Source organism: Lissotriton vulgaris, chromosome 5 (assembly GCF_964263255.1).
Source record: "Lissotriton vulgaris chromosome 5, aLisVul1.2, whole genome shotgun sequence".
Lineage (NCBI taxonomy): Eukaryota > Metazoa > Chordata > Amphibia > Caudata > Salamandridae > Lissotriton > Lissotriton vulgaris.
In genome coordinates, this window is record NC_141693.1 from 1,917,888,414 (window position 1) to 1,917,897,066 (window position 8,653).

Genomic DNA, 8,653 nt, shown 5'->3' on the forward strand with positions numbered 1-8,653 from the left:
TAAAATACAACAGGCTTTTTTTTCTTTAATACATGCAAGGATGGGGTTGGCCAATATGCTGATATATTACACTCAGCCCAAATATAAGAAATACATAGAACTTATGAAAGTCTTTAATATATGTGCAATTGATTAGAAAATCAGACATTGAAATATGAACAAACAGGTTGTTTTATGTCCACTCTGAGCAACCAGCCAACCCGTGTTTTGTCTACTATACTTCCTCAGGGCTTTTGAAATATAAAGTAAAGAAACCATCCAAAGGCTGGAACTGCAGCGACTGGAATATGGTGTAAGAACTAATTGACACTGTGTAGTTGTTCCTTGTTCACTATAATAACATGGCACAAGAAACAACCATTTACAATTTTAAATTCCTCATGGCCAACCAAAGATGCTATTTCAGTCGCAAGAACCAAAGTGCCTAATGTTGTTGCAGATGTCAGAATGCACATCCGAATGCTCCGTGTTGCAAATATTGGTTTCCCTCGGTCATGTCACCTCACCCATTAGGGAGACTAGAAGGCCTTGGCCCCCAGTCTTGGTCACAGACATTGTCTTGCAGAGCTTCCCCTCCTAACACAGCCCATCTGGCTACTGGGCAGATGAACGATTTTGGGGTCTCAAATCCCCATTATGATCTATTTCCAGATACCAAATGCGATTTGGGGTCTGGGTCTTTGAAGTTTTATGCTGGAGTTCTGCTTCTTTTTGAGTGTACAATTTTATCTCTCTTATTTCTCCTAAAAGGATGTCGTGAGCAGCAAGAGAGACTCTGAAGCTGATAGTCACACAACACAGGCCATGGGAGTGACAAGAGATCGCACCTGGATTTCAGCCACAGGAATAGTGCATCAAAAGGTTAATCCAGGGTTCCCAGCCTTACTCTTATGGCTCCCTTATCAGCTCCTACATAGACGTACCCTAGGCACACACTCAATATTTTTGTACACGTAGGTGGTAGTACATGTAATTCATAGTAATGCAAACAAACAGAGGAACAGTTAATATTGACAAAAAAGCGAATGTGGATGAGAGGATGTGGACTTGAAGCGAAGTGCGCTTCTTGCTTATACCCGGGAACTGTAGTCGTCCACTACCAGGACCACGGAGACCCGGGAACAGCTCCTCTGAATACTAGACGAAATGAACATATGCTTACCACGAGGGTACAGAGCTACCTCTGATCCTCCGACTTTACTCAGCGCTTCATTAGACCCTAAGAATCTCGGAGTCACTGGCTCCTTTTAAATATGAACTACAGTTCCCGGGTATAAGCAAGAAGCGCACTTCGCTTCAAGTCCACGTCCTGTCATCCACATTCGAATTTTAAGACGGTCTGGGGCCCCACCGGGTCGGAAGTATCACCGGCAGAGCGACCTTTGGCCCAAACACAGCTACCTAGAGCCCTGAAGATTCGCGTGATGTGATGAAACATGTGTTATGTTATGTTAATTTTATTTATATAGCGCATGGCTACCCCAGCAACGGGGCGTCCCAGCGCTTATGGACATGTCAGAAGATATAACAGCGAGAGAGGTGAGGGTGAGTTAGATGGAGGAGAACAGCCAGGTTTTGATCTGTTTCCGGAAAAGCAGGTGGTTAGTGGTAGCCCGAGCCTTCAGAGGGATCGAATTCCATAGCTTTGGGGCCAGGTGCCTGAAGGAGCTCTACTTCTCCGGATCTTAATGGTACTGGCGAGGGATAGATCCGCCGAGCGGAGGACGCGCATGGGGGCATAGAAAGCACCCAGTCCCTGTAAAATTTGTGGACCCAAGTCATACAGAATTCTATGGATTGTACACAGAATCTTGAATTGAATACGCTGTTTGATTGGTAGCCAGTGTAGCCGTCTGAGAATCGGCGCAGTGTGACAAGTTTTTGGCAATGCAAACAGAGTACGGGCAGCAGCATTCTGAGCTCTTTGTAGTCTATTTATCACTGTCAGGTTAGAGCCAAGCATAAGAGCATTGCAATAGTCTAGATGGGATAAGACTAAGGCCTGGACTATAACCTGACGAGTGAGAGGCTCGAAGAAGCCCAGAATGGGTTTACGGGAGCGTAGACGACCATAACAGGTGCCAGCCACTTTTTTGGCATGCACCTCCATAGAGAGTGAGTTGTCCAACATCACCCCTAGGTTTTTAACAACCTCCTTAGGGATGGGTGGAGGTCCTAATGTGGAAGGCCACCAGTGACTGTCCCATCTCTGAATTTCCTTGCTTACTACCAGTACCTCAGTTTTGGAGGAATTTAGCTGAAGACAATTCTGGGACAGCCAATTTGATATCACCAGAATGTCTTCTTGGAATTTGGATTGGTCCAGCTCGGTGTTTTTGGAGAAGGTGAAGATAAGCTGCGTATCGCCTGCGTACGATATAAGCTTTATCCTACGGTCTCGAGCCAACACAGCCAGGGGGCGGACATACACATTGAACAATGTGGGGCTGAGCGCAGAGCCCAGCGGGACCCCATACTCCAGAGAGTGCCTGCTGGACGAGTATGGCGGAGCATGCACCTGAAAGGAACGGTAGGATAGAAAAGACGTGAACCAATCCAGGGCACTCCCTCCGACTCCGATCTCCCACAGTCGCTCAAGCAAGATCCTGTGGGAGACCGTGTCGAAGGCCGCACTCAAGTCCAGCAGAATCAAAAACGAGGTCTCGCCCTGGTCCTGTACCTCCCTTAGATGTTCCGTAACGGCCAATAGGGCGGATTCCGTGCTGTGTTTGGCCCGAAAACCATTTTGGGACTCATCCAAAATTCCATTAGATTCCAAGTAGATGGTCAAAATGGAGTTCACATGAGCTTCCATAAGCTTAGCAAGGTAGGGTAGTAGGGAGATAGGTCTGTAGCTGTCTGGCCTGGTGGGGTCCAACGTTGGTTTTTTTAAGAGCGGGACTACCTTGGCATGCTTCCAGGATTTAGGGACAGTTGCTGACTGAAGAGAGTTGTTAATCAGCGTCAGCCCCTCCAGCAAGATGGAATCCTGGAAGGTTCTAAACAGATCAGGTTTTACTGGGTCTTCTGGAGAGCCAGACTTTATCTTTAAAGCCAAAGATTCCATCACTGACAGCTCAATTGATGGCAGGACTTAAAGGGAACAAGGGAAGACAGCTGTACCTATGGTAGGGCTAGAGGTCATAGTGTGGTCATCTAGCTTTAGGGAGTTATAGATCCCTTTTACTTTATCCAAGAAAAAACATGATAGCTCTTCGCACTGTGAGTCCGATACTATCAAATTGCCTGGTCCGTCCGGAACCTTAGTCAAATCCTTTACTAAGGCAAAGATAGTTTTAGAACGGTTGGTGCTAGAGCTAATCAGGTTAGTGTAGTATTTTGCTTTGGATGTCTTGATGAGTCTGTAATATTCTTTAGTGGCAGATCTAAAATTAGCTTTAGCCGTATGATCATAAGACCGCCTCCAACTGCGCTTCAATATCTTGCATTGGTTTTTTTTTCTGCAAGTGCCTCGGAATACCACGGATGGGATTGCACACGCTTAGGTCTCGACCATTTTAAGGGAATGAAATGGTCAAGTGCCTCATTTATCCATCCTCTATTGGCTAGGTCGGCCTCATTAATATTACTGGGCCAGACTGGGCAAGATGCTTTCAGTCTAGTTTCAAACAGGACATTATCCAATTTGTTCCACGGGCGTCTCTGCAGCAGGGAGGGGGGCTTTTTGTTAAGCCTTGAAAATTAAAAAAGGACCAAAGGATCATCCCTTGTCACATTTTTCTTTTCCACTTTTTTGTCAATATTAACTGTTCCTCTGTTTATTTGCATTACTATGAATTATATGTACTACCACCTACGTGTACAAAAATATTGAGTGTGTGCATAGGGTACGTCTATGTAGTAATTGTGAGGTTTTGCCAGCTTGGTGACACAACCATTGAGTGGTTCCATGGTTTTCCGCTCACCCAGTTGCATCACAAACTACTGTCCATTAGTGCTTCCGTACAGGCAGTGCGCCCATTGCTAGATTGACCTTCAAAAACCATTCTCTCCTTCTCCCTTATCAGCTCCATTTCCTTCCTGACATATGTCCAGGTCCTTTACTTGCGATCTATCACTGAATCAAAGACCACCCTCTGAAGTGTAAAGGAGAGAGTGTATCTCTCCCTTCCCCAGTTTGTCCCACAGGAATGCAGCACTAAACAAATCTGTCTGGGGGGATTCCTCTACTCCTAATGTCTTCATCTGGCAGGCTTCGACTTCCCAATTGGAAATCCAGGATCCTACATGTAAAGTAACATTACCTGCACACTTGCAATCAGTGTTTAGGCATAGCATATGCACTATTGCATTGTGCCATCACAGACACATACACATTCAACCACACCATCATTCTGTGTGCACTGCTCAGTACTGTAGCCTTTCTGTGTTGTGCCATGATGTGTTACTTGCAAACACACACTGACAGTACCCACATTCGCCATGCATGCACTGCACAACACTTCACCTTTCATGTATTTTATTTCTCACATCCACCCAGCACATGCTTCACTGCACAAGCACTGCACAGCACTACATCTCTCATGTAATGTATTCCTCTTCGGTATATATCCACCCAGTACACACACTTACCATGCATGCATGCACTGAACAACACTGCTCTATCCCTGTATAGGGATACAGGGATAGAGCAGTGTTGTACCCTTCCCAGGCACACACACATCCAGCGCAGTGTCACCACTCATGCGCTGTGCAGCATTCTACATCTACCTGATGTAGCAAGTTTGATTTACAAGAAGTGAGTGAGCCTTTAGGCCTCACTCCAGTGACACAGGGTAAAAATGACCTGTTCACTCTTACTGATAACTAGATGGTATGCTGCCACCCCCGCGCCGCTTAAATCCTGGTCAAGGCAGTAGCCTTCTACTACTGCAATTGTAGTGCTTTGGGTGCCCCTGAAGGTCCAACAAGACCAAAATGGATGAGATAGGCCTATATCATGGTGCACCTGCATAGTCCATGTTTGCCTCTGACAACAAAAATCAGCATTAGGGATCCAAACAAAAGTTCAGTTGGGCACTCAGGTCCCTTACTATGAGTACACATGGGGTCAGTATTGTATCGCTCTCAATGTTCTTTTGCTTGCATGCGGTGTTGTATTTATTCATAATAGTGCAGTGTGTTTTTTAACTAGTTTGTTCTAACATCTTTGAATAACAGTAGGTAAGAGGGGGCTGAACTAATATTGAATAATAGGTTAGTGCTCACAGTCTTACCACCTTACGACGCTTAATATTTCTGTGTTTTGATTTGATGAAATTGTATTCTTTTGCTCACACCATGATGAATCTGCACTTTCAATGTAGTCCTATGGGAAGATTTTCTATGTAAACCTTCAAATTTGTAGGCGAGTCTGAATCTTTCAGGTTCTACTTGGGAGGATGTCCATTTCCTTATTGATTATGCTGTTAAATTCGAACTTGGGTTTTTCTCTTGATTTTGTCACTTTTCTGTCCTGATAGCCTTTGTGGCAATGAAGTCATGCACCTACATTCTAATTATCCTGTATTGTACCCTCTGAATGTTTGTAATAAATTCTCTGAACTGTTCATTCTGCCCTTGAACTCACTTATTGAGTCTGTTCTTTCCTCATTGACTGTACTTTTGAGATGCTAATTGGCACCTTATCTTGGGACACATTGGCTCAAGAAATTGAGGTTTAACACCATCTCGATCCACCAAGCCATGGTCATACTGCAGAGGGATTTGTTAGGGTGTAGAATTTTAGGGGTACCATGCACCCACACAATCTTCATCACAATAACACCCCCCCCCACATTCTCAGTGTCCTTCTCTCAGGCTAAAGCATCCACTGTGTGGACCATGCACATAAGCAGAAAGGAGGCCTTTCTGTCATCCATAACTCTTACTGGTCCTGCACTGTAGGTAAACAATTAACACTCAACTCTATGAAGCTGATGACGTGCTGGATGACATGCTATTTCCATCTCCCTGACATGTCATGTCCTTCTCTTTGCAACAACAATATGGTGATGGATGGAATACTTGAATTAAGCTTTGCCACTGGAAATCGCTCGGGCCGCATCCCAATCCATTGTTTTTCACCCACCACACCACCTCAGTGTGGACCAAGCCATATGCAAATCAGTCTTGACCCTGCTCCAATGGGAACAGTACAGCCCGAAGTGCCAAGCCAGGTCCACCCTGAGCTGGAATACAAGTAACCTAGAACCAGTTTCATCCTTATAAAGGATCATCAGCCAGATTCCAGTTACATAGTGAGTGCAGAACCCACGACTGGGCATACCCTTCACACTTACGGCGTCATCTGCAACAACAACAAGGTGTTGGATGGAATGCTTGAATTAATCCAGCCACTGCCAATCACTAAGGGTGTGGTAGATATGTACATAGATGTAGAGGTATGGGCTGATTTTGGGCCGCTTGCCTTGAGTATCCGGACTGGTTTAAAGACATTAACTTTCGAAATTAGCTGAAAAATCTTATTTCATTCTATGCTGTTGCTTATGTTGCAACCCATATCTAAAGAACAGCTCAGATCTTATCAGGGAGAAACTAGTCTTAGGTTACTTGTGTTCCTATTCGCAGATCACATTAGTGATCCCATGTAACCCCACTCAAGGTGTATGATGTATTGGTTATCCCAATAATTATGATATGTACGAATGATGACTTAAGAGCTGTGTTATTCTTTTTAGGTTCTTGCATTATGGTGTGAAAAATGTCATGGAATGTTCTTTATGGCACTGTTTTTAGGTCTAGCTGAGTCAGCGCACATGCGCTGCTCGGAGAGACATTTAGTGGCGGCTTTCAGAAGTGCTACTAAAGCGGCCACCAGCTTACTCTCACGCGCACAAGAGCACGCACAAGCGTGCATCCCTTGCGTGCTTTAGCAGCGCATCATCGTGATCACTTTTTCTGACACTGACCAAGTAAGACATATCAGTCGGAATCACGGATACATCGTAAACTCCGTTCTCCACCGGAGGCCCTGCAAGTCTTACCACTATGTTACTTTTCGCTGCAGGCTTCCCGCTCTTCCTGCATATATATGACATAGGCACCGACCCTGGCCAGATACAGATCGGATCGAGCGTCTCCAGGTCTACTGCCCGCACAGGTATTTAATTGCTTACCTATCCCCCCCTTGGCACCGAGTCTTCTGACCGGTCCTTCAGCCCAATTCCTCTGTCCACGCAACCCTGAAATATGCGGCTCACGTCCCGACTTTCGGAATTATACTCCTCGGACCCGCAGCACCCTGACTCCTCCCCATGATCCCCACCCCTCGCACACTTCTTACAACACTAGTCCCGGATTCACATATACGCCCGTTCTTCTCCATCGTCCTAATACATGCGCTTTATCCCGCACTCAGGCCCAGGAGTTTACTGCCATATGTTCACCCTTTCTAGGCAGCAGTTGCTGCTGCCAGCCATTTCCAGGAGTGCCACCTTCACCCTGCCACCTGGCGTCACAGATGTTGCCACCCCATCTGTCCCGAACTATTGCAGGCATACATTTGCCCTACTGTGGCGTCACACATCTTTAGGCGCAACCTGCCATACTCCCTTTCCTGAGCGCTGCCCTTCAGCATCTCCCGCTGATCTCACAGGCTTTCCACCCTGGCAGACTAGCGCAACACACACGGTTGCCCCCCTCCCCTCCCCCCCAGTCACGGCACACGCATTCTTTTCTCTTACAAGCTCGGACCGTTGCTGGCTCACTACCTCCCCCCTGTGATTTCATGTTAGACTCAGTGCTTTTTTCTGTGACCCCACCAGATCGGACAATTTTTGCCCTTATCAAGAAGGCCCCAACCTTTCTACAACCACGAACAACGGGTATTGTTGCATGGTTGTTACCATTACAGATACCCACAACTGATCTGAATAGCACCACGCGACCACGGCTTCAGAAAGTAAAATTCTCCCTGGCCGTGCCACCACATTCAGATCGGTATGTACAGAATTCGCACTTGGACTTCACTCTCCCTTCTTTGCCTTCTCGCTTCAGCCTGTGGGAATGTAATTGTGAAGGTTTCACATATGATCATATTGATAGGGGCTAAATAAACCTGCCTCGACGTGCACAGTGGTGTGAGCAGGGGACAAGACACGATGGGGGACAGCCAGCAAGCAGAGGCAGCCCACCTGTGACCTGGTCACTTGCAACAGCTGCCAATTTCTCTTTGCCATAAATGAACTCTAAAAATGCGGTATGTTTAAGATTCGCGTGGTTCGCACTTTGGAAAGCTAAATTTAAAAAAAACATTGTCTAATTGAGAGTAACTTCACACACCTATACTGTATAGCATTCAATACAACTTGCAAGCTGCTGTCAAAATCCTTAAGCGATTAGCTTTTATTTACCTTATTTTTATTTATACTTTACAGATTTACAATTATTATTTCCAGTTGTAGAGCGCTTGGTTACACCAACGGTGTGTCCGCGCGCTAAGACATCTGACAATCTGAGATCTTTTTCAAGCTGGGTAATTTATGTTTTTTTCAAACTCACCCAGGAACCACCAGTCTCATGTCACAATTTTCTTTTTAATCAAACCTGAAATGGCGTTGAAGCTCGGCATTTGTTTGCTGTCCTCAAATCAAACAAACACTGAGTTAATTGGATAAACAGCCTTGTGCAA